This window comes from Lissotriton helveticus, chromosome 1_1 (genome assembly GCF_964261635.1).
Source record: "Lissotriton helveticus chromosome 1_1, aLisHel1.1, whole genome shotgun sequence".
In the NCBI taxonomy this organism is placed as follows: domain Eukaryota; kingdom Metazoa; phylum Chordata; class Amphibia; order Caudata; family Salamandridae; genus Lissotriton; species Lissotriton helveticus.
In genome coordinates, this window is record NC_136057.1 from 1,113,885,952 (window position 1) to 1,113,911,028 (window position 25,077).

The following is a 25,077-nucleotide window of genomic DNA, read 5'->3' on the forward strand; positions in this document are numbered from 1 at the left end:
CACTCGCAGACTGAATCACGGGCACCACACGATTAACTCTTTCTTTCTTGTCCAACCACGCTAGGAGTTTGCCCGCCTTGTCACCCACATCGTACAATCTGCCCTGCTGCTCACGAAACATCACCTTTGCAGCGTCAGTGACCAGGGATTTATATGCAAACTGTTTTAGACCCAGGGCATGGAGTTTCTCAGGCGTGACACCAGATTCCAACTCGTCCTCCAAAGCAGAGATCTCCCCCTCAAGGTCCACCACCTCCCTCCTCCCAGCCCTCTTAGCTTCAACAATCAAGGAAAGGGCCTGTCCACGAATCACAGTTTTAAAGGCTTCCCACAGGGACACAGCCGAAGAGACCGACCCCTCGTTTTCCAGGAAATATGCATCCATGGACTTGAGCAAGAGGGTACGAGTCTCAGGGGAGGAAAGATACCAAGGGTTAATGGGAGCCACTCGGCCCGCCGCCTCTACCCCAACCTCGAAACGAAGCCAGAGCGGCGAGTGATCAGAAATACCCCTCGGCAAATGTAAAATCTCACGAACCGCCGACGATTGGGCTGCGGGCATCAGGAAATAATCCAGCCGAGACAGACTGCCATGAGCCCCAGAATGGAAGGTGTATTGGAGCTGAGTAGGATGCAACAGTCGCCAGCAGTCCACAAGGCCAAAGGTATCTAAAAACCCACCCAACCACTGCTGAGCCTGCGGGGTATCTCTAGGGGGATGGCGATCGTGAAGGCCGGAAAGCACCGAATTAAAATCACCGGCCAGAAAGAGAGTGCTATCAGGGAGATCTAACAAAACACGGCCCAAGTCAGTAAAAGTAGAGGCCTGCAAACCCGGGGGAACATAAACATTGAAGAGAGATAGGGTGCGGCCTTCATACCTACCCACCAGGACAGTATATCTCCCACGGTCATCATGAATCACCTCATCGATCGCCAGGGGGAGGGAGGTTCGAACAAGAATACCCACACCCCTAGATCCGGAGGTAAACCCCGAGTGCGCCACAAGGCGGTAGCCCCATCTATTCATTGCATAACAAACATTACCAATCAAATGAGTTTCTTGCATGAAAACAATGTCCGGTGACAAACGTCGTATACATTTTAAGACCACACTGCGCTTAATACGATCTCCCAGGCCATTAACGTTCCAAGGAAAGAAATTTTAACCCTCTACCCCCCATCCCAGCCGCCCGAGCCAAGACCCCTCGTCCATGAGCTAGACATCAGAAACAGCAGCAAACACAGGAGCAACTCGCCTTGAAAACAACACACAGAAAAGAAAAACCATCCCAACCCCCCTCCCCCAAACGGAAGAGAAACACCCCCCACCCTGCACCCCTGCAAAAAGCTAAAGAGCCACCCCAACCTGCAGTGTGCCTGTCGCCCAAGAACCCCTATTCTACACAAAGACCCCGGAGGAGGAAAGGTCTCCGTTCCATCCTCCCCCCGACCTCAGCAAGAACAAAAATAACAAACGAAAGACAGAATGATCACAATGCAGAGGGACGCCGGCCAACACTCCTGAGAATGTATTCAAAATAAGACATAAGAGCCGAACAGTTAGATCTCCACACCACCTTCGGCACCACCAGGGTGAGCGGCGGAGTCCGTCTCAGGAGGACGGTCAGGCAACGAGTCCAGCCAGTCATTAACAGCATCTGGCCGATCAAAGAAAAGGGTACGCTCATTGTATTCGACCCGGAGTCTGGTGGGAAAGAGCATGGCGTAACGTAGGCCCCGATCCCGGAGACGTTTCTTGGCACCACGAAACTCCATACGTTGTCTCTGAACCTGTTGGGAAAAGTCCGGGTAAAAGTTCACCGTAGCATTCTCAAAGGCCACCGGGCCCTTCACCCGCGAGGCCTGCAGGATAGCGTCCCGGTCTCTATAATGAAAAAGCTTCGCTACAATGGGTCTCGGCGGTGCTCCCGGCTTGACTTTGCCCCCTGGAACACGATGTGCGCGTTCCACCGTGAAAAATTTTGTAAGACCAGAAGGGGCCAGATGGTTCAAAACCAGATCCTCAACCAGGAGATCCACTGAGTGGGGTTCAGGGTTTTCCGGTACACCAACCAGGCGAACATTGCAGCGACGCGCCCTATTTTCAAAGTCCTCCAGGCGACGGGTCATGAAGTCGTTCCCCCGACGGAGATTTCCAATCTCTGTTTGGAGCTCCGAGACGTCATTCGTAAGGCTAGAGGATTTAATATCCAGTGATTGTACCCTCTCATTCGTCTTGCCGAGATCAGCACGAATCAGATTCACCTCAATAGCCACGGTGTCAAGTTTGTGGGCCAAGGCCTCGTACTGTAGGCCGATGGATTCCCTCACACCCGAGATGGCGCCCATGATATCCTGTACGGAGGGCTCCGCCGACTCTTTCAAAACTTGTTCGGACGCTATACTAGAACCAGGCAGGGCAGCTCCGGGGGACCCCTTAGAATGGGTATAACGGTCCATGACATTTGATTGAACTGGAGCTCCGCGCAGAGGTGTTTTCGTCTTGCGCGTCTCTCTGTCCCCCTGCCCGCCATTTTGAAGATGCGTCACAGGACAAGCCACCAGGTCCGACGGGCCCGACACCCAAAGTACAGGATCAAAAGTACATGAAAAAGGGGGCACAACTCGGGTAGAGGTCGCCAAGCCAGCAAATAGGTCGCATGAAAGCCCAACAGCCGATCTGCCTCCAAGTCTCAGTCGCAACACGACATCCACATCCGTGGCCCAAGTCGGAACGGAATCGAAACCGAAACTTAGGAAGGGGGGACCCACAAGGCCAGATCTCCTGCCGTTGTTGTTCAATTGCAGGACGGCTACAGAACCGCACCCCGTCCCGGGCGCACCTCAAGGGCGGAGCCCAAAAGTTCAGAGCACCATATCTCAGGAATACGAGATCCAAATCGATTTCCGAAAAGTGCCAGGGTAATCAGCCAAACGTCCCCTACACGAATTCTTGCAAGAAATCAGGATTCAGCCAGGATAAAATGCCGGGAGCGGCGAGGGTCCGGAGAGCGCTGTGCTCAAGCGGCCATCTCGGATGCCCGCCAAGCTCCTCCTCACGACAGCCTTTTTGAATATGCTAGACAATGTAAATTTGTCGCAGGGAGAGATGTATTGGTTGTGTACCATCGATGTCGTTTCGCTATATACCTCTATCCCTCATAGAGAAGGTATTGAAGCACTCGAATGGAGCCTATTGCATAGTGACCTTGAGGAACATCAAAGAATTTTTACATTGGAATTAATGCAGTTTGCATTATATCACAGTTATTTTGAATGGAACGGACAATTTTTCAATCAATCCAACGGAACATCGATGGGTTTTGGGGGGGCCCCCTCATACGCTAACATTTTTATGCAAAAATTTGAGAGGGACCACATTTTGGAAAATCAAACATGGATAGAAGGTTTGATCATGTTCAAACGGTTTATTGATGACATTTTCGTGATTTGGCGGGGATCCAAAGAAAAATTGGAAAACAATATCATGATGCTGAATAGTCTCAATGAAAGGATTAAATTCACTCACACTATTTCCAATGAAACCATATCTTTTCTTGATGTGCAAATCACAATAAGCAACTATGAGATCAGTACCAAAGTGTTCCAAAAGCCGGCTGACAGAAATGCTTGTCTTCTATTCCAGAGCTTTCACCCTGAGCCACTCAAGAAACATTTGCCTACATCTCAATATATACGACTTAAGAGAATCACATCTGATGAAGAGGAAGTCAAAAAGTCCATCTCACAGCAAACGGCTAAGTACAAACAGAGAGGTTATCCCAGCGATGTCCTACAACAAGCCATAATGAAAGCAGATAAAATCAAGCGAATTGACCTATTGGCACCCAAAATCAAACAGACTGCACAGAAAACAGTGTGCGTATTGAAATACTCATCGGATTCCCAAAAAATCTAAAGGCCAATTAATAAACATTGGCATCTGATACAATCTGAACCTGACCTTAAAGGTTTATACAATGATCACATCACGTTCGCTTATCAAAGATCGAAAAATCTTAAAGAACTTCTCAATACTCCTGTCAAGGAGAAGACAACGTGGAAAGGTATGTCTAAATGTTTTAATTGCACCCACTGTAATAACGTCATTTGCGGTAAAACATTGATGCATCCGACCAAAGGTTTTCCAATTGAATTGCAACATTCGAGCACGTGTGATACTGTTAATTGTGTTTACCTGATTAAGTGCCCATGTGGTAAAATATACATTGGTCAAACTGAACGCAAATTGAAAGTCCGTATTACGGAGCACAAGAGTAACATTAGACTCAACAATTTAAAATCATCTGTGGCGAGTCATTGGAAAGAGATGAATCATCAAGTTTCGCAACTGAAATTCATGGTGATCGAGTCAATCCAACAGCGCCCTGACATGGATCCTGTAAAACAGAGACTGAGAGCAGAGTTTTATTGGATCGAAAAACTCAACTCCACCCAGCCTGTGGGTTTGAATGATCGTATTGAACATACGTGGGTTTTATAATATACTGATCTACATCATTGGCTTCAGCAAATTTCTGTTCCCCATTTATGCGGGTAATGTAACTTTTTGAAGGTGGCAAATTTTGATTTACTGATTATCGCACCTTTGGTATCAATGCTCATGTAAATGTTTTATCTGATGTTGGTTTGCAGTCTAACATATTTTCTTTACATGTATCGTTGTTTATTTTCAATTGTAGCGTGATTATGCATTTTGTTATGAAGCCGGAGTACTCATTTCACGTGACCGGAGTGCCGCAACACCATTGGTTGCGGTCGCGATCACGTGACTGAATCCTCACCCTATGAGAACCATCGATGTAACTATGTTGACAAAACTTTGGAATCCACGGAGGCGCGAACGCGTCCAAATGCTCGTAAGTTACTTATATGTGGGTTATCCGTTAGTAATGCAGTTAGGAGGGGAGTGAGCGTAGTTATGATAATGGTTTCACTTACCGTTGGGGTGGACTATGCTCCCGCCCATTGATATCATAACAATGTGGATTTGCTTTTGGTGATTTGGAAGTTTCGGTCTGAAACAAAACACTTTTTTCCTTTCTTTTAGTCGCATTGTTGTTAAGAGCATTGTACAGTTGTGGATTACTGAGGGTGACTAATTTGGTCCTGTTTGATTTCCATTTGCAGACCCCTGACGAAGGGTCATGTTTTGTTCGACCCGAAATGCATTGGGTGTCACGATCAAGTGGATGATTGTTACAAATAACATGGCGACATAAGAAAGAGATTATGTTGGCAAGGATGACAATGTAATGTTGCACAAGCAAATTGATTCGAATTATATTGGATGAACTGAATAAATATACATGAACTACTAAGAGAAAACGACGTTTTCGTTGTGAATTTGGCGCCCAGTCTGGAGGCTAGTGTTTCTAACCTCAATATTTGTTACTGATTCGTAAAGGCACGTTTTTGACTACGTGCGGCGACCAGGGTACCTCCCTATAAACTGTAAAACTCGGATGAGTTTTATTTAATTTGAGTGCTCGGGATAACATTGTTTTTCGAAACTATTAACAGGATCACATGGTGGGTTGAGCCTTTATCCCATCCAGCTTGATTTTTATACAATGCTGAAGCTTGGGCTACTGCCCACTCCTGTGCATATGCATGCCTAAGGTGAACAGGAACATGGTTGGAAAATTCAGGAAAAATATACTTTCTCCCTTTGGGCGCTCCCTGACTAATGCTGGCGGCTAATCTTATTCTGCTAACAGTATGTCAAAACCAGACTATAGGTTATTTGCAAAGAGACCTTTTACTTTCCTGTGTTCGTCCTCCTCCATGCGGAGTGTTATATTATATAACTTGTGTGGGACGCTCACCCTTTTGTCTGGTGTTTCCACCGTGATGTAATCATTCAGTTTTGCTGTCCAGAAATTCCTTCAGGTTCTGGTGAGCTATTGTTACTTCTGCCGCTCTGCCTTAGCATTGTCTGAGCCCAATCCCCGTTCTGAAGTTGAGTCTTTAGGATTCTGTGCAAGTCTAACTTTGAGACCTGCATCTTTCTTCTTTTTATTTTTTTTAATTTTTTAAATTGAGGTGTGACTTGTCTTCTGTTTTAGAAGAGTCCTGAACGGGCTTGTCCCTGGACTGCTTGCGCTCTTCTTTGTGTGCTGACTTTCCTTCTCTCCCTGTGTTGTTTATCGGGAGGAATGTGTATCAGTATCCTGATACCTGTCAGGTTTCCAGTGCTTAATTTGTTCCGGGGCTTATGACTGTCTGCCACATGGTAGTGATGTCTGCCAATTTAGATACGAGCACACCAACTTCTGTTCATTATTTAAATTTACATTTCCAAATAGTAGTATTTGCCTCCAAAGCAATTTCTTATAGTTTTGGGGGCATGTTATAGTATGAATTGTCACACTTTTAAGAGTGTGATGATTAGTAGTGTGTTAGTGTTGTCATTGGCAGTGCTGCCAAGGGCAACGGATGGTGCAAGCTCTAATGTCCTCCTGTCGATAGCCCGGTACCATGTTTTTTACAAATTAAGCACTGCAGGTTTCCTAATATTATCCCTATTCTAAAGGTTATACCTCTTTGCAGAGGGCTTCTGTTGAGGAGACCTACCTTGGGACTGAGAATCTTTTCTGAAAATTTTTGTTTTTTTAATTATTTTCCCACTTCTTTTTTAGAAGAAGTAGGTGTCTGCCTAGAAGTGTCCTTCTCAGGACTGCCCATTAGCTGTGGTTTCTAAAAGCTTTTCCACCCAAACTGTCCCTTCCCAATTCTGCATATGCAGTTTTAATTATTTTGGAAAGTTCTTGTGGTTGGTCTATAAGACTGACCTCTCTTAGGTGTTGGCGGATCGCCACTGAAGTTGCTTCCCCTTTAATGTTAGCAAGTATTATTGTTGATACCTGGTCATAATTACCTAGTAATTTCATACTTAAGTTCAGAGCTGGTTCAGCTCCATACTTGTTCTGTATCTGTCGTAAGACATCTGGAATTACTGCTAAGGAAGGAATACCATGAGTTCTTGTATATATGGCAGCAAAGACTGTACTCCAATTAGTGCAGTTCTCTAACTATGGTGTTATCTCTATGGGCAAGCAGAGTGTTAGCATTATATGCTTTCAAATGGTGTGGTATTTAGAAATACTGCTTCTAACTGGGTGATTTTCTGAGCTACCCAGAAAGGAATCTGTTCACGTTTCGTGGGCAGTTTACCCATTACTGTGTGTAAGTTTTGTGGAGTGATTTTAGTAGCGGTGCTCTGTGTAGGAGCCGTATTATTTGTAGCAACTGTGTGCTGGAAACCAAGTGTCTTCATGATGAGTTGCGTCATGGCTGTGTAAGAGTTTTACCAACTCTTTGTGTTGTAAGAGCAGTGCATCTTGTGGCATTATATCAATGTCAGGATATGGTGTGTAGCCGGTTAATGTCGGCCATGTAGCTCCTGGTCTACCTAGTGGACCAAGCCTTGCTTAATTTATTTGTTGTAGGGCGCCATTAAACCAGAAATTGTAGTCCTGGTTAGTTAGCGGAATCTTAATCTCCTCAAAAGGAGTGTAGACCGCTGGGACATTTTCATGTATGTAAGAATGAAAAGTCTAAGTTGTTGCATTTACTGCTGGGATTGTAACCCAAGAATAGAACACATCTGTTTGATAATCTTCGTGTGCCTCTATAATTATCACTGTACCTCCTCGGTCTGTTAAACCATGTCTGAGGGTTTTTTGTGTGAGTGTATGCCTGACTTTGGGTGCAAAATGTATTGCATTTGCTTCCTCTTAGCCGTTTGAGACCTGTGTCCCAGTGACAGAAGCAGCTGCCTCAGCAGACATTGTGTTGTGAAAACAAAATGTCCTAAAAAAGGGTTTTCAGATAAGGTTTTAAAAAGGCACAATTGTTCGGGAACTTTTTCCTTCAAGCTTGATTAACCAACAGCCAATACATAGCTAGTTTGCCTACTCAGCTGTGGTGGAATTTGGTGCCTACCCACTCCAGACGTCTCTGGCATTTTGTGAGTAGGGGTCTCTGAGAATAAGCATGATTGAACTACTCAGATTCTACTGTTAAATAAGTGCCACAATCACGGTTGGGCGCCATGTAGTGTAGTTCCTATTTCCCTCATAGGTTCTGCACATTGGAATAACATACACAATAGGCTTGGCATAGGACTGAGGTCAATATGCCCCCATTATGTATATTAAACTTAATTACTGTGTACCAGCTAGCTTAGAGGCCACTAGAAACTTCTTGAAGACAAGAAGGGAATAGCTTCTGGCAACCACATAACATAAACCCCAGATCCCTCAGGATCGTGGAAACAGTATACTACTTTTCATTCAGTCACTCATCTCAGAGAAGTACATAGAAGAAACAGTCGGGTGTGCTTACAATAAAATTTATTGCACAGTTGTTATTCTAGTACTGGTTATATGTGCTGCGACAACTGTTGGACAGTAGCAGAGAATTATGGCCAGCAGTGCAGTTAAATAAAAAGGCATTGTATAGTTACACCATTTTGCAATAGTAATGAACACATACATGAAATACAGAATGCATTAAGGTAAAGCCTATACCCCCATGATGCCTAACTGGATGTACCTAAGTGTACCTAGCATGTGTGTAGGTCTTAGAGAGCCAAGAATCCCCCTAGGATTTAGTCTAACCCCATTACCTTAGTGGGACTTCATCCTGATCTCGAACTGGACACCCACAGATGGGTGATCGACCTCTGCCAGCTGGAGCTGTGGCATGACGCAGGTTGCAGCACCTCCGGCATGGAAGTCTCGGTCTCCTCTGGTTTGCTTGGGCAAAGGGAGGTATATTTATACCGGATAGGTGCCTTGGATTGACGCAAAGTTGGTCAGAGGAAGATGAGTTCTTGGAGAAAGGGTCAGTTTCCAAGAATTTGTGTTCTTCGAGAAAGGGCCTGTTTCCAAGAATTTGTTGTGACGTAGGTTAGTCACTGTTGGACATGGGAATTATGTATTTAGGATGGACCGTCTTCTGTGCCCAGAGCACACTGATCAGATAAGGGACAGCCTCTCTGTTGCTTGTTATTGTGGAGGGAGGGCTAATCTAGGTCAAAGGGTCTGCCTGTGTGAAAGGACCTGCCTGTCTCTGTGACACAAAGGATTTGTGCCTCTGAGACAGAGTACCTATGTTAGGGCCTCAATTTAGTTTATAACACCCCTTTTAGAAAATGTGTCCCTCTAGAAGTTTTTGACTTCCAAAAAGTTGTCTAAGTTCAAAGGTAAAAATGTTCAACAGGGACAGACTTTCCATCGACAATGACAACCTCCTTGGCTGAAATCCAGCTTCTCCCGCTCTGAGCTTTTTCTAGCCATCTTTGACAGCTTCACTGAGATCTCGTCCAGTGCTCTGCAGAGACCAATCCTCCTCCTCGGACACAGGCAGCTGCCTTGTCCCGCTAAACTCTACCTTCTCCTTGACCTTTATTCAGAATTTCTTCGAAGTCGGAAGGTAAGATGAGAGTGGGTCCAATCCACCTCGTATATCTGAATGGTGCTGCATCACGGTCATCCTTACATTTTTTATTTTTCCCAAGTCCTGCACAACCAGATAGGCATGATTGATGGTTTGATCTTTTAGGCTCCAGATTTCACTAAAAACCTTAACAAATCATAACTACAGTTCTACTGATTGGATTTAATTTGTTGTGGTGGAATTTTCTTTAATAATTGTCTATATTTTTTAATTAGTTAGGGATTCCTTTTGCGTTGTGTTTCCACTTTATTATGGTTTGAGTGCTGCATAAATACTTAACACAACACAGTGCCTTTAAATTAAGCCTGGCTGCTTATGTGCCAAGTTACCAGAGGGTTAAGCACAGGTTAAATTAGTGATGTTTGTAGTTCACCCTGACAAGGATTGTGATTGTTGCTTGAGAGGAGTTTTCTCCCCCTCAATCAATAAGCCAATTTCTTACAATGCCAAACAAAGATCCAGTGCTGAAGCTCTTCCTTGTAAGCACTGACAGAATGGAATTCTCTCCCTCAACATTTACTCTTGGAAACTTAATTAAAGCTTTTTCGAAAAACGAACTTGAAAAACTGGCTGTTTGTACAAGCATACAACTACAGAAACACACTTGCCTATTGATTCCTACCTCCCTCTATACTCCAACACACACCTCCCTTTATTCAGCACCAAGAAACCAGTGGTTTGAGTATGCTATATCAGGATATATTAACATAACATAACCTAAGGTAACATAGCATAACAGGCCTCATCCTTCACAAACAGAATGGCTCTTTCCCCTCTTCTTGGCTATTTGTCATTAGTGTAACCCTCCCATCTCATGGGTCACCAAGATCCTACTCCGTCTTCTTGTAGATCACTGGTAGGAGATTTACCTGAGGTAGGGTCCACCCGGCAGGTATGTTGGCATGGTGAGAGAGTATGTCAGAATGGCTTTGGGATGCGGTCCAGTGTGTTGTCCTATACCCCTGCCAAGCGAAAGAGAAATAATTCTGTGATCTGCTCCATGAATCCTGAGATCTATTTAAGATCTGTTTAACCAAGAAGTTGTGTTTGAAGGCCACCTAGTTCTTCTTTATGTCAGAGTCAGAGGTGACACGGTTAGGACTATAACACTTTGTTCACCTTTATTCCCGTTGTTCACCAGCTGTACCTGCTCTTTCCAAGAGTCATCAGACAACACTGGCTTGGGGGTGTTGCTGTTGAGAGAGCAAGCTTTGAATGCTAATATTACCCTGTCGATTTCACTATGAAATATTGAGGGTGGGGCGTGACTAAGTCTCCTTGCCCCAATTAATTATATAACTCCGATGTGAAAGCCCTGGCAACAATGTTGTTATTACTACATTGACCTTTATAGTTGTGTGCTTAAAGTAGACTGTCATGTTACTTCAGAGACCAGCCGTGTTGCAAACGCATGGAGACATGACCTGATGTACTGGGACAATACACCACATCAGTGCTCTAGGTTAAGAGCCAATACATTCGTTTTATTCCTCAAAGACTTTTTCAAAATATTTGTCTGATTGACTTTTGCCTGTAAGTTAAACTGTTTTTGACGTGCTTTATCAGAACCTGTTTTGGGGAAGTGCACAAAACAGACAGGGGATACTGACCCAACTGTGGTGAATGAAGTCATTTGCTACTCATGTGCTAGAGTGCATCTTTCTTGCGGCTCTGCAAACTGGGCCAAGTAAACCTTTTTTTGCACTTTACTCTCAGTGTAGCAAGGGCAAGCAGTCAAATGCTTCTCAGAGAGGTAGTGTTAGGGAAAAGAGCTTAGAACTCAATAGTCAACCAACACACATAATAACGTATTTTCAACCCAGTGCTTGTCTTTTCATACAATAACTGACTTACACCTCACAGCAGTGTAAAATACTACATGGTTGTGATCTCAGTTATGGTGCTCAGTAAGACGCTGTACCCTCTTTCTTTTCTAGGAGCTCTTTAATGTCTATTGCCCCCGGGTTGATGTGGGCATAGGCATTGCTCAGAAACAGATTACTTTTATTTACGCTGCAGTTAGATGTGCAAGTCACTTCAACAGTTCTCACAACAGATGCTCATTCGGGCAAAAAGTCTTAAGTTCTCTCCCCAGATTCGCCTGTATAGTTTTAGACTAGTCCCTTGTTCCATTCACAGCCATGCTTTCACACGCTTGATAAACGTTGTAGACTTAGTGGTGTGGCTGCAACATCTCATAATAAAATCTTTGAAATGGCAGCTTCTCACTGAGTGGGTTTATGCAGTGATGTCCTTTTGATAAAGGAAGCTCTGTATGGAATTAGCGCATTAGGTCCTGCCCAACAGGACAATGTCTTTGGCAAATGCTGTCCTCCGTGTTGAGTATAGATAAGTACTGATGCACAACAGTTGTGGTCACGGGGCCATGGGCAGTGCTGCCAGTGAGGCAGCAGGTCTAATGCACCACGGCCCAGAGGCGGGAGGGGGCCCAGCAGCAACAGCCCTTTGAGCCATGAGCAGAAGCCTACTTCATTCTCACGTGCGCTTACAGCACTGGGAGTTTGATGTTTGCTCCATCCAATTCCCTCAGCTACAGGAGTGAGACTTAAAGGTGCATAATCCATGGAGGCAGCCGCGCACGCACTGTGATGACTTCATTGCACGTGCACTGAATGACCGAGGAGTGCGCATGCTCACTTTCTAAATTTAGAGTGCGCTAATTGGCCCTGGCTGTCTGCTGCCAATAGAGGTCAAAAAGAAGTTGTGTCTATCCTGCTGCATGACGTCTGAAGACAAGACAGTCACAGTATAATCACTGTTTTCAGCTTAATGGGTGAAGGGCAGACGAAGGCGTTAGTAAAAGAACGTAGATTTACAGACAGACAGACATAGACAGAGTGCTGGAACTGGGAAAATTAATTATTTGAGCATCTTTATTTCATTTGATGCTAGAACAAAATCCACAGGTAACTTTGAAACAACTTCTTGAGGTCACTAATGCACAATTCTTCCTTATTAAAACCAGAAGTACGAATAGTTATTCTTCTGTGACCCATTAAAACTGGCCAGAATCTCAGAAACAAGAGGTTGCTCCCCAGAACGAGCTACTGAGAGAGGGGTACTCAAGTAACTGTTACTTTAGTAGAGGTGGGTGAGCTAACAAATAGCAGGGAGTGCCAAGTCAAGAGTCTGTCTTGGCTCCAAGGGCCTATCTTGACTCTAAGATCCCACGCAGGAGCTGACCCATGGGAACTTTTGGAATGGAAATCATGCAAAAATATGATGTAAAAATATGATAGTGTGACTTCAGAATTCATAAAAGTAGATTTCTTTAACAAACGTTTCACCTTTATACATCCCATTATATTTCTGTGTTGAGAGGCATTTATTCAAAGTAATACTTTTTAAAACATGAGCTTAAAAACATTATTGCCCCCAGACCCCAACCCCACAACATACTATTATTGAACTAAGTGGCAGGTCAGTTGTCATGAGCACCTTATAGCTATATTCTTCTTTTACAACAATATAGTGCATTAAGTCAAACACAAGAGCGATTTTTGGACAACACACATCTCACTTATTTCAAAGTTTGCTCATATGCAATAATGAAAAAATGGGAAGCACAATAAAAAAGAAAAATTGCCTAGGGTCATACAATTTGGTCAAGTGGGTAAGCCTGGATGGATCACAGGTTTTCGGGTTTCACATTGTGTAATTAGGTCACTATATTGGTGTCCCTTTCTCGCTCCTGTCTGACTTCAAAGTTTAATGATTCGTTTTTCAGTCTTAGTGCATGAGGTGTGGGTACTGGGCAGAAGCCACATGAAAGCTCAGGGCATTTTGGCCTTGAGGACTCAAGAGGACCTCAAACTGAACCGGAGCCTGACGTCTATCTCAAGACTTCAGTGGCTCATCTACCTGTATACTTTACTCTTGTTATTCTGTGCCTGAACTAAGCTTAGATGCTGCTGCCAGTGTGATACCTATTTTGTATATCACAATATCTTAGCTTGTACTGCTGCTTACCTTCTGATAGCTGTGCTGTGTGTGAGGGGAACTTACACTGCTGCCAAATACAGCACATTGTGCTTACATAAATACTTAAACTGCGGTCTATGTTCTAAGTGTACAAAGGAAGCTTGCATTGTTTCTGGCCAGATTAGTATGTGTTCTGTGGGTTTGAGGGAACAGTGTATTCCTTCCTGGTGCTGTACTTGTACTGTATGTGGAAATCTTGCTGCGCGATGGGCAATCTTGGAGTCATCCACTCCGGTGCCATTCTTTTCCTTACTCTTGAACCAAATCTGAAATGCTCCTTATTCATTGTATCAAAGAGAAGTATTAAATGGTACTTTTGGTAGTGCTTACCACTCGCAAGGAATTGAAGAGCTTTACGATTAGTAGCACATTACTCAGGATTCCAAAGTTAGTGGTTATCCAGTGGTTGTTGGTTATTGGTGATAGTCTTATGCTCTCAGGGAAATCATTCCATGCAGTTACACCAGTTTGATCAGGTACCGGTAACCGTGGCTTCTGGACCCATTGGAAATGGGAACATTTGACTACAGGTTCTGTGTGTGCAGAAAGTAAATTAGTCAAGTGGTTCCTTTAAATAGGGGTGGAACGTATTAGCTGTAGGCAGGTTACATTAACATCTTAGCAGCAAATGCATTATGCCTGAGCTGCCTCTGCATCCCAGATTCACAGAGGAAGAAGTTGATGACTCTGGTCGTGGGGGGTAGGCGGGCCGGAATAACAAGCGGGGAGGCCGGATAAAGTGGGCTATGACTGAGCCGGTTTATTGTGCAAATACAGGATATCAGTGTTACACAAGGGCTGAACACGGAGACACACAGGAAGGAGATGTCCGAAGAGCTGTTTGACACGATGGCGGGTGCCGGTCCACTTTTGGTGCTCTCTCGACGTCTATCCGGTCTGGTTGGGGGTCTCTCGGAGGTGTGGAAAAAGAGAGAGAGAGGGGCAGTTAGTCCGGTGGACATGACGCAGGCGTTGCCTTCTACCGACACCAGGAGTGGTGGGAGGCGAAAAGGACCGTGAGGTAGGTAGGGTGGGATCAAGAATGGGAAAGAGGAAGATTAGGAAGGCGGAAGGGTGACTGTGTGATTGGGAAGGGCAGGGGCTTTAGTACAGGCGTGCTCGTGATGGCCAACTCTGGTGCTATACAACAACTTTACAGTGACTAGTGGTATATACAAGAACTCTACCCCGAGGGGTGGCAGGTGTTACGACTATAAACACTAAGGCTATGCTCTCCAGCAAGGGTTCGTTACTCACCCGCCCCGCCGTAACTCTCTTCCGAGTTACGGCCGCTCTTGGGTTTTTGGAAGTCCTGGGCCCGACTGTAGGCACTGGCGATTTCTATCGCATTTTCCAGTGTGAGGTGTGCGTGTTGACGAACCCATTTTTGGGTGGCCGGATGAAGAGACGCCAAGAACTGTTCCAAGTATATTTTGGAGAGGATGTCCTCCTTCGAGGCCGTGGCGGAACGCAGCCATCGATCGGCCAGGTCCCTAATGCAAAATGATAGAGCCCGGGGTGTTTCTTGAGGCCCTTCTTTGGCTTGGCGTAGTTTTACCCTATAGGTCTCATCGTCTATGCAAAGGCGTTCTAGAATGCAGGTTTTTATGTCCGCATACGGGGTCTGTCCCTGGATGTTGGCCTGTTGGTAGGTCGCTTGTAACTCGCCAGTCAGAAGAGGTCCTAGGTAGTGACCCCAACGGTCACAGGGCCAGGCAGCGGCCTGAGCCAAACGCTCGTAATTGGTGAAAAAAAAGTCCGGGTCCTCTCCGGGTACGTACTTCTGGAGGACCACCGACGGGAGGGAGGTGACCGGTCTTTGCTGGCCCAGTACATCTGTGAGCTTGCCCATAGCCTGGTCTTGAGCTGCGCCTTGGCCTTTAAGGACATCTGGCAACTGTCCTCGGTCGTCCTCTGCCGTCTTGAGGAATTGTTCCATCATTTTCCCCAACTGTTCCTGTATCTCGGCTAACTTCTTGACGGCGGCCTACATGCTTCCGGACAATCCCACTTCTGACACCACCTGTGGTCGTGGGGGGTAGGCGGGCCGGAATAACAAGCGGGGAGGCCGGATAAAGTGGGCTATGTCTGAGCCGGTTTATTGTGCAAATACAGGATATCAGTGTTACACAAGGGCTGAACACGGAGACACACAGGAATGAGATGTCCGAAGAGCTGTTTGACACGATGGCGGGTGCCGGTCCTCTTTTGGTGCTCTCTCGACGTCTATCCGGTCTGGTTGGGGGTCTCTCGGAGGTGTGGAAAAAGAGAGAGAGAGGGGCAGTTAGTCCGGTGGACAGGACGCAGGCGTTGCCTTCTACCGACACCAGGAGTGGTGGGAGGCGAAAAGGACCGTGAGGTAGGTAGGGTGGGATCAAGAATGGGAAAGAGGAAGATTAGGAAGGCGGAAGGGTGACTGTGTGATTGGGAAGGGCAGGGGCTTTAGTACAGGCGTGCTCGTGATGGCCAACTCTGGTGCTATACAACAACTTTACAGTGACTAGTGGTATATACAAGAACTCTACAGTGAGGGGTGCGAGGTGTTACGACTATAAACACTAAGGCTATGCTCTCCAGCAAGGGTTCGTTACTCACCCGCCGCGCCGTAACTCTCTTCCGAGTTACGGCCGCTCTCCAGCCTCCTCCGATGGACTCCACCAGTCCTCGGTCCAGACTTCGTCTCCTTCTTTGTCTCCGTTCTCCTCTTCCTCCTCCGGTTCTGCGCACGCTGTCTCCTGCCACGAGTCCGCTGGCTTGAACGCTTGGTCTTCCTTGCTTCCGGCTTTTCTGTGTCCCGCCTCTGGGTGGTGGGAGGGACTTCCGGGGTCACGGGGCAGTCCTTCCGGGTTTCCGTCCATTCCGATAGGTTCCTGAAATGAAGGAGAGAGGGGTGGAGTCCGGGTTGCCATAGACGCCACAGAATTGGGTGACGAGGGTCGGGAGCTCGAGGAATGACGCGGCTTTGCCGAGGTGAGGTTCCCGGGTCTTCCACAATGACCCATCAGCTTTTCAGGCCACTCCCCATCAAGAGAATGCTAATGTACAGAAGAGCCCTTGTCCTACAGACCACTGTGCATGAACAGATTAACCTAGCTTCCAAAGGACAACAGACCATGACCTTATCCCATGTAATCAGGTTTTGCTCATCTGCCCTTTAAAGTGAACAGGAGGGCAGAGCTATGTATCTCTGTACACAGGGATTAGTGCTTCGCGGCATCAAAGCGTCTTCGTGTCCACGAGCGAGCAAGGCCAATCACTGAGGATGAAGCAATAGCATTTTTTTTAAAACAGCTGTGAACTGCTTATCACTGATAGCTGATGGAACACCTGACTAGAGGTGTGTGAACCATTGCAAGCTTAAGCCAGATGCCTGACTCTGGTTGCAGTTTTTCTTGTGCTCCAAGCCCAAAACAAGCTGAGCTTTAACAGGAGGTGATCTAACCAGTAGATACAGCCTCTGCCTATGTAGCATGGGGCACCTTGTTTGAATACAGGCCTTGGCTTAGCATCTTTTGAATCCAGTCAAATGTACTTGTGCCCAAAAAATAGGAAGTTGTGTAACCTTGTTTCTATATATGTTGTAGCATACTACCTCCTTAGGAAATGTTTGTACTATGTAAACTGTCAAAAATACAATGTGATTTTGCCTGTCAACCATGCTCTAATCTCATTCCCCAAGATTTAAAGATATTTGATATTTGATATTTATGGGATTTTGTAAAGCGCGACTATCGCTCCGGAAGGAGCATCTTGGCGCTGAGCGTGCAGAAAAAGAAACATAGTGATGAATGAATCAGATGGCTGCGAAAACTGAGGAGTCGGATTGCTGGAATACCCAGGTTTTCAAGAGTTTCCTGAAATGGCTCTCAGTAGCAGCTAGCCTAAGGTTAACGGGGAGGTTGTTCCAAGCTCTTGATGCTAGGAAGGAAAAGGTCTTCCCCCCTCGCGTTTTTAACTTAAATCTTGGGATAACGACAATGTGGGTTCCTGAGGATCTCAGGCAGCGCGTAGGATTGTAGTACATAAAGCGCTTGGTAAAATACAAGGGACCAGTTTTTCTAGTGGCTTTAAATACAGTGAATAGGAGTTTAAACAAAATTCTCTTGTGAAGAGGTAGCCAGTGGAGGGTGTTGAGGGCTGCTGAGGCTGAGGACCTTCTGGGGAGTTTAAGAACGAGTCTGGCAGCCGCATGTTGAACACTTTGCAGTTTCCTCAGGGTGGACTTCTTCACTCCTGCCATTAGTCCGTTGCAATAATCAAGTCGGGAGAGGACTAGAGCAACCACGACTGATTTTCTGGCTGAGATGGGGAGGAAGTCGAAGAATTTCTTCAGTGTTCTAATAAGACTAAACACTAAAGACAAAACCTTGTGAAGTCTGAAAGAGATACCCATCTACTGGCTGATTTGCACAGAGTGAAACTGAAAAACCGGGGACCAATTCTGGCTTCCCTGATTGACCAAATTGAGTGCTATTAGGCAAATAAGTGTTCACCAGTCTCCTTTTTGTTAATTACCACATATGAGAGCAATTCAAATAAGTGAGTTCAGGATTTGTGCTTTTGAGCTTGCGTCGTCCAACCTACATAAGTGGCCTGGATAATAACCTGACGGGTTAGCATTAGTATTAGAGCAATGTGTGCCACCGCCTTTCCACAGCAGTAACCTAACTTTTGTCTCCAGTTTTCTACAGAATTTAGGGAGTATTTGGTATGGTGTGCTCTTGAGGACGTAACAAAATTTAGATAGGGTTATCATTTTGAACTTTGTTGAGCAACCTAGCAATGATAGTAGTAGCACATCATTTTAAAAGTTTTTCTAAGAGGGTTTGCAAATATATGTTGAGGAAGACCTCTGCATCCTCTGTAACATATATACTTAGATACTTTAAGCCTCCTGACGCAAACATTATTATTTTTCTGTTGCCAAATTTCCAGGGCTACAATTTAAATGGATATAGGATGATTGTCTACCAGTTTATTGTATATACTGAGAATCAAAGATGTAGAACATATGCAAAAGTCTACAGATAGTTTCATCTGGCTGTGGCACATAAAGAGGATATTGTGGGAATATAATGAGATGCTCTAGTCTCAACCCTCCTCCTAATGCATGTCAGTTTCTAGTGGTCCCTCTCAAACTCAAATGGCTAGGGGTTCTAATGGGAGTTCGAAAATCATGGGGGAGAGTGGGAACTCTGCTTTGTGCCACTCTCGAGCTGGAAATGGTCCAACCAGGTATTATTGATGTTAACCCTTGTCATTGGCTGTTGGTAAGGCAATATAATCAATTTTCCATAATTCGGGCCCACTCCCTTCTTTTCCAGCTCTCTGTACATGTAGGAACATTTGATGGTATTAAAAGCATTAGTGGCATCCAAAGACAACACCCTTGTAGCTCTTGTAGTCCCCTCACTTTACCTATGCACCTCAATACTCTCCTTAAGTTGAATCTGCCAGCCTATTGGGTATGGAGCTGGATTGCTCTGTGAATACTAAGTCCATGATTACGTGTCTGAGTCTGGTGGCCAGTACGTTCGCCAAAATATTGATTTCTGTGTTGACCAAGAAGATAGGCCTATATGAACACAGATGTTGGGCTGCTTGCCCTCCTTCAATGTAGAAACTATGGTGGTCAGGTGCCGGTTGTAAGGGAGTGGGCCTCTTTTTTGACCTCTACGAACATTTAATTCATAGGCTGTGATAAAGTACAGGCCATAGTTTTGTATAATTTTACAGGGAGTTCGTTAGGCCCTGGGTAGTTTCCCGATTGTAGGTCTGTATCGACCCCTGCTATTTTATCCTATTCAATATTTGTGTCCAGGTCTTGGACCCCTTATTGTGACAGAGTTGGTAGTTTGATGTGTTTTAGAAATGACTGTATTTCAGTTGATGTTATTTCTTTGATAGACTTGTGTAGCTTCAGATAGTGCTTTGCGAATTCAGCCTTGATTTATCAAATTCTTCTAATTGTCTGTATTAGGGAGACAGTTAATTCCCGCACCCTGCCTCTGTTGTGTTCTCTTTTACCCAACCAAGCCAGGAGCTTTCCTGCTCTGTTCCCAACATCGTATAACCTTCACTGGGAGTCTACCAAAGCAGCTCTGGTGTAGTTTTCGACTAGTTCTGAGTATTCCTCTTCCCTTATGCGCAACCTCTAGGAGATTTGACCATCTCTTGATAGGTGGAACTCTGATTCCAGTTTAAAGTGGCCTGTCTTTAGCTCATCTGCGTGCCCCCTTTTCTGTTTTGTAACCCCTGCGATCAGTGAAATGGCTTGTCCTCTAAGGAGAACTTTGTAGGCTTCCTATTTCATAATGTTGGAATCTACTCTACCTATGTTATTCTTTAAGTTTTGGATTGTACTTAGCGAGACCATAGAAGCTATTTCTCTATTCTTTAACTATCATTGGTCCGGCGTCCACCCCCTCTCAAACCCCTAGTGTAATCCCTGGAAATCAATCCACAGCAGGCAATTGACTGAAATACCCCATGCTAGCATTCTGGGATTATGGAATGGCTTCAAGTGTGCATTGTGAGAAAGAAAGGTATCAAAACATGAAAAACTATAGTGGGAGTCCCCACAAAAATTGGATTGTTTGACCCCCTGGGTTTTGTGTCCTTCATACATCTGTTAAGCACAATGCTTTTAGAAATATGACCAGGGGCCCTAACCCCACCCTATTTTGTTGAAGGAGGCTTCTAACAGGTCCCCCTTCTAAGGATAATTTGAGATCTTCACACAATATATGACACCCATTGGTGTTATGAGCCTCAATGTACCCCAATATAGGCCTAGGTAGCTGCACAACCTTTTACCCCCATGTGTCCTACCTTGCCCTATATCATGGTTGTGGCGTGAACTTTTACCTAGTTATGTGCTGAATAAATGTTGTGTGGTTTTCTTCGAAAACTAGCGGATAGTATTATATCTTAATTCCCTGCCCAGGACATGCACAGCAGGATTACCATCTTCTGTATAATAACTTTGTACAAAAGTCACCGCTATCGTCCTACTTGAACGACAGACCGATGGTACCATTATACATCTAGGTAGACCCCCTGAGGGAACCTTTCGGGTATAAAATAAACACATCTTCACTGGGCAACCAGAGGAGAAGCGTCCATGCTGAAACAAGGCGCTGAGATTCCTGCACAAAGAAACTCCAGCACACAGCGGTCTGACATCCCTTGCACGGTGGCTAACTCGAGACCAAGATGGGGTCCTTCGTTCTCTCCCATAAGGTAATAGGGTTGACTCTCTCCTAGGGGATTCTTGGCTTTACACCCTACATGCATGCTAGGTACATTTAGGTACACTTAGATAGGGTTAGCATTTTAGGAATACACGTGATTAGTGCCATGAATCTATATGCCTGCATATATTCACTGTTTTAGCACCATGGTAGAATTCTACCTTTTACTTACTCTCTCGGTGCTTGCAATCGTATATATCTGTTTCTATCTGATGGTTGTCCCAGCACACATATTTTATACTAGAATGACGCTGGTTCAATAAATGCTTCTTGAAAACTTCCCGATCGTTTATTCTGTGTATTTCTCTGAGACCAAGTGAGTACGAGTGACTGAGCTAAAAGTAATACACTGTTTCCACAATCCCTGAAGGATCAAGGGTTGTCAAGCTCAATGGTTGCCAGAGACTATACACATTAATAGGTAATAGGAACTACACAACATTGGTAGCGGCAATAACAGGGAGTCCAATGACATCAACGTGGTGGAATGCAGTTGAGGCAGGACATAAGCAGATGAGAGGTTATTTCTTATTTCAACCCAGTGCTCTGTCTGAGACACGTATCTGCATTGGTTGTCCATCCATGTTGCTCTTGAATGTAGGGTATCACCTTTCCCATCAGAAAACCTACTCCCCTTGAGTCTGAGGTATAACCTGAGCGGGCTATTATCTTGTATCCCCCCCTTGTCAAGTGCTCTACAACTGTTGCCATTTAAATGTGTCTCATGACTCATCACTATGTTCGGTTTGTGGGGGTCTGAGATATTATGGACTATCCCTTGATTACCTTATCTCCCAGCCCATTGCCAATCCAGGACATTACCTTTAAGCTAGGCCATTCTGGTGTTTGTATTTGTGTGACATCATCCATGAATTATGCTTAGCCTACCCCTTCTTTGTGTCTGAGACCTTCTTGCTTCACGTGGCATTTAAACAACTGTGGGAAACTTTATAGATGATCACCAAGATGATAATTGTGTTTGCGATTATTACCTCCAATTACCCCTGCTGCCTTTCATCGCAGTTTTCAAATTACCTACACCACTCAACTCGCAGAGTGCCTGTTTCCCCCAACTTGGCTCTGTCCAACAAGGTAATTTTCCAGTATCCTGTGCCTTCCATTGTTGCTTTCCATGACCAGTATAAAAGTGATGTTCGTTTCCATCCCTGACCACATGCATCATTGGATTTCACCTGCCGGTCTCTTGGCCTAGACCACTCACTCTCTTGGTCATGAAGATTTGAGAACTATAACAGCATGGCCTGGTTAGGATTCCACTTTTTCTGCACATTTTCCAGTCAGGGGCTTTGAATCCACTGTTTAATGTTTCAGAACTGGTATGCAGTGGTTCTCTTTCAAATATAATTATCTGGCTATTCCTCAGACACAGCTGTTGTGGAAGGTAATAACTCTCACAGCAGCAAGCAATTAGGATGAACCCAAGCAGAAGTATCCAATAGAAGGGCACAGTGGTGGAGTGTGAGACTTCTGTACCTGGCTTTCATTAACCTTCCTGAAACAGTCCAGGGACACACAAAAAGGTAGGACTGGTGAAGAAATTGCTTCAGCTTTAACAACATAAAATGCAGTCCCGCCCTTCCATCTACCAAATGGCATGGGTCAGGAATAACTACTCAGCAGCTCTTTGCTAAGATTGAACTTCTAAATGTAGCTCTGTCTCCATCTTACTCACTTCAGCATCTGGGATCTTCAATTTCCAGCCTCATGAATGCATACAACATGTTTCCATTGTCAGGAGAAGCTACGTCCACCCTCCATCTGGTGCCATTTAAGCTAGAGGCATCCAAAAGAGTCCTGCTAACATACCTGTGCACTGAATATACACACACTTGACACACACACATAGAATGTTTGCACCATTCTTGGTTTTACATATCCACAGAACTTTACAGGAAATGAACTAGTAGTCTGGCCTGTCGTTGACATAGTAAGAAAGAGAAAAAGGTCTGGTTATGCTACTGATTCATAAAACATGGTACACTGCCCTACAGGTGTATGTGATGCAGCTAGAGCACGGACAGTAATCTAATGCCCATTATAAGAGAACACATGGTGTAGCCCAGTGTAGGAAGTTGGCTCTGCATATACTATACCAAAGTAAAGTATAGTGTGCACAGAGCCCAGAAGTATAGCAGAGGCTAAATTAGATATTCACTAACTGTTCTATTTGTGGTAGTGTTCGGGCAGCTAGCTTATAAGGAGGATGTGTTCAGCATTTATTGTATTCACTGAATCAAGGCTGATGCCACACACTTAGAGACAGAGTCCAGACCAATTTGATGATGTCTATAAAAAGGTATACTTATAGTTTATTTTATTCACCCTCCGCACTATCAGGAAAATTTCCAGATTCTTCTCCCCTTCTGCTTTAAAACTCATCATGATGGCAATGGTATTATCACGGTTAGACTATGGTAATATCTTGTATAATAGTGTTCAGGCCTACGCTCTCCGACGCCTCCAGCTGGTCCAGAACCAAGCTGCTCGCCTCATTCATGGTCTCCCTAAACTGCATCAGGCTACCCCTGTATTGAAGAACTTGCACTGGTTGCCCATTAGGGAGCGGGCTCTTTTTAAACTTGGTTGCACCGCGTTTCAGGCCCGAGCCTTTATAAATTCGGCAATTACAAGTTATATCCCGGCCAGAGAACTCCGCTCCTCCACCCAGTCCCTCCTTTCCGTTCCTCGCTTCAGGAAGAAGACGATGGGGGGGGGTGAAATTCGCTGTTCTTGGTCCCATCTTCTGGAGCTCTCTCCCCCTCACCCTCAGATCTATTCCCTTGTACCCTGACGTCCGCAAGGCACTTAAAACTTATCTCTTCCTGCAAGCCTTTTCATTTTAAAATTTCCTTCACCCCCTTACCTAGGTTCTAACGTCTTCCAGCACCAAGAAACCGCTAGGTATATGTGCGCTTAATAAATGTTTTTAAACTCAAACTCATAGAACCAAGCAGTGCTTGGTACAGGTAGGTAATAAATACTTGCAAATGCACGACTGTTCAAGGAAATGCAGCTGTTCTTGTAATTGTAACAGTTACAGGTTGATATCGCTTTTCAGAATACTTGGAATTACACAGTAAATACTCTTTGATTCCCCATACATTACCAGTTCTACATAGAACACATTCTAGACTCAAAATCTCCTACTTTGGGTCACTGTTGAAGAAAAAATGGGTATCGAACTTGGGGATAAGTATTTGACTTACGGGATGAGGTTTCGGGGTTAGGACCAAGGTTCCCCAAGGTCCAGGTGGACACTATAGTTGCACCACCAGTGGCAGTGGGGCAGCCAGGTGCAGAGTGCAGGGGTCCAACATTAGCCAACAGGCTAAGGGGGCTTTTGGTTGAGTTCTGCTGGCAAGCAGGCCACTTGGGTATGGGAGCAAAGCTCCTAAGGCTGCGGTTGGCCCTGCAGGATCACTGACACAACATCGACCCCTATAAAATCTAACTACACAATTATCGAATCATTAATATTGCTCACAAAGTTATCTACTACCAATACATACAATTGAAATGACACAGATATATATGTATGTATAAAATATGTTTAGTTGTTGTAATTGTTATGTATAAAAAATGTTAATAGAAAATAAAAATACATTTTTTTAAAACATTCATTATTTCTAATAAATAAATAAAATGTAATTAATTTTTTTTTTAGTACATAACTAAATGTAGGGGCGTTAAAGGGGTGTTTAGGTTGGGACCAATGGTTACAACCCCTATTATGCTAACCTCCAGTGGGAGGGGGCACGAGCCTCTTCCTCATTGGCTGAGTCCCCTCATCTTCAAAATGTGTGCTTCACCTCACTTTCCTCACCTGAGTGGGGGGGGGGGTGACAACAGTGGGCACATCTCTCTTCCTAGTTTGGATTTCCCACCGATTCTCCCACCCAAGTGGGGGGTCAGAACCAGTGGAATCCAGTTGCTGTGGGCAGCAAAAGGCAGGGACAGCGTCCAAAGGCGGCAGGCCTTTGAAGCTTCCCCTTTCGTGGGCGCAGCCCATCCTTGGGGAGGAGGCATGACACCTCTGCCCAGCATGTGCTTTGTTTCTGGACCCAGTGAGCGGAGGCCCTCTAACTAGGGGTCCAGAAACCTGTCTGGTAGTGGCAATGGCAGGCAGTCAATCAGAAACCACACCAGGGCTAGTAGATTTTCAGGGGGCATCTCTAAGATGCCCTCTGAGTGCATTTTACATTAAAACCCACACTGGCATTAGTGTGGGTTTAATGTACCGAGAAGTTTGCTACCAAACTTCCCAGTTTTTCGGAAATCCATTATGGATCTGTGGAGTTTGTAGTGACCAACT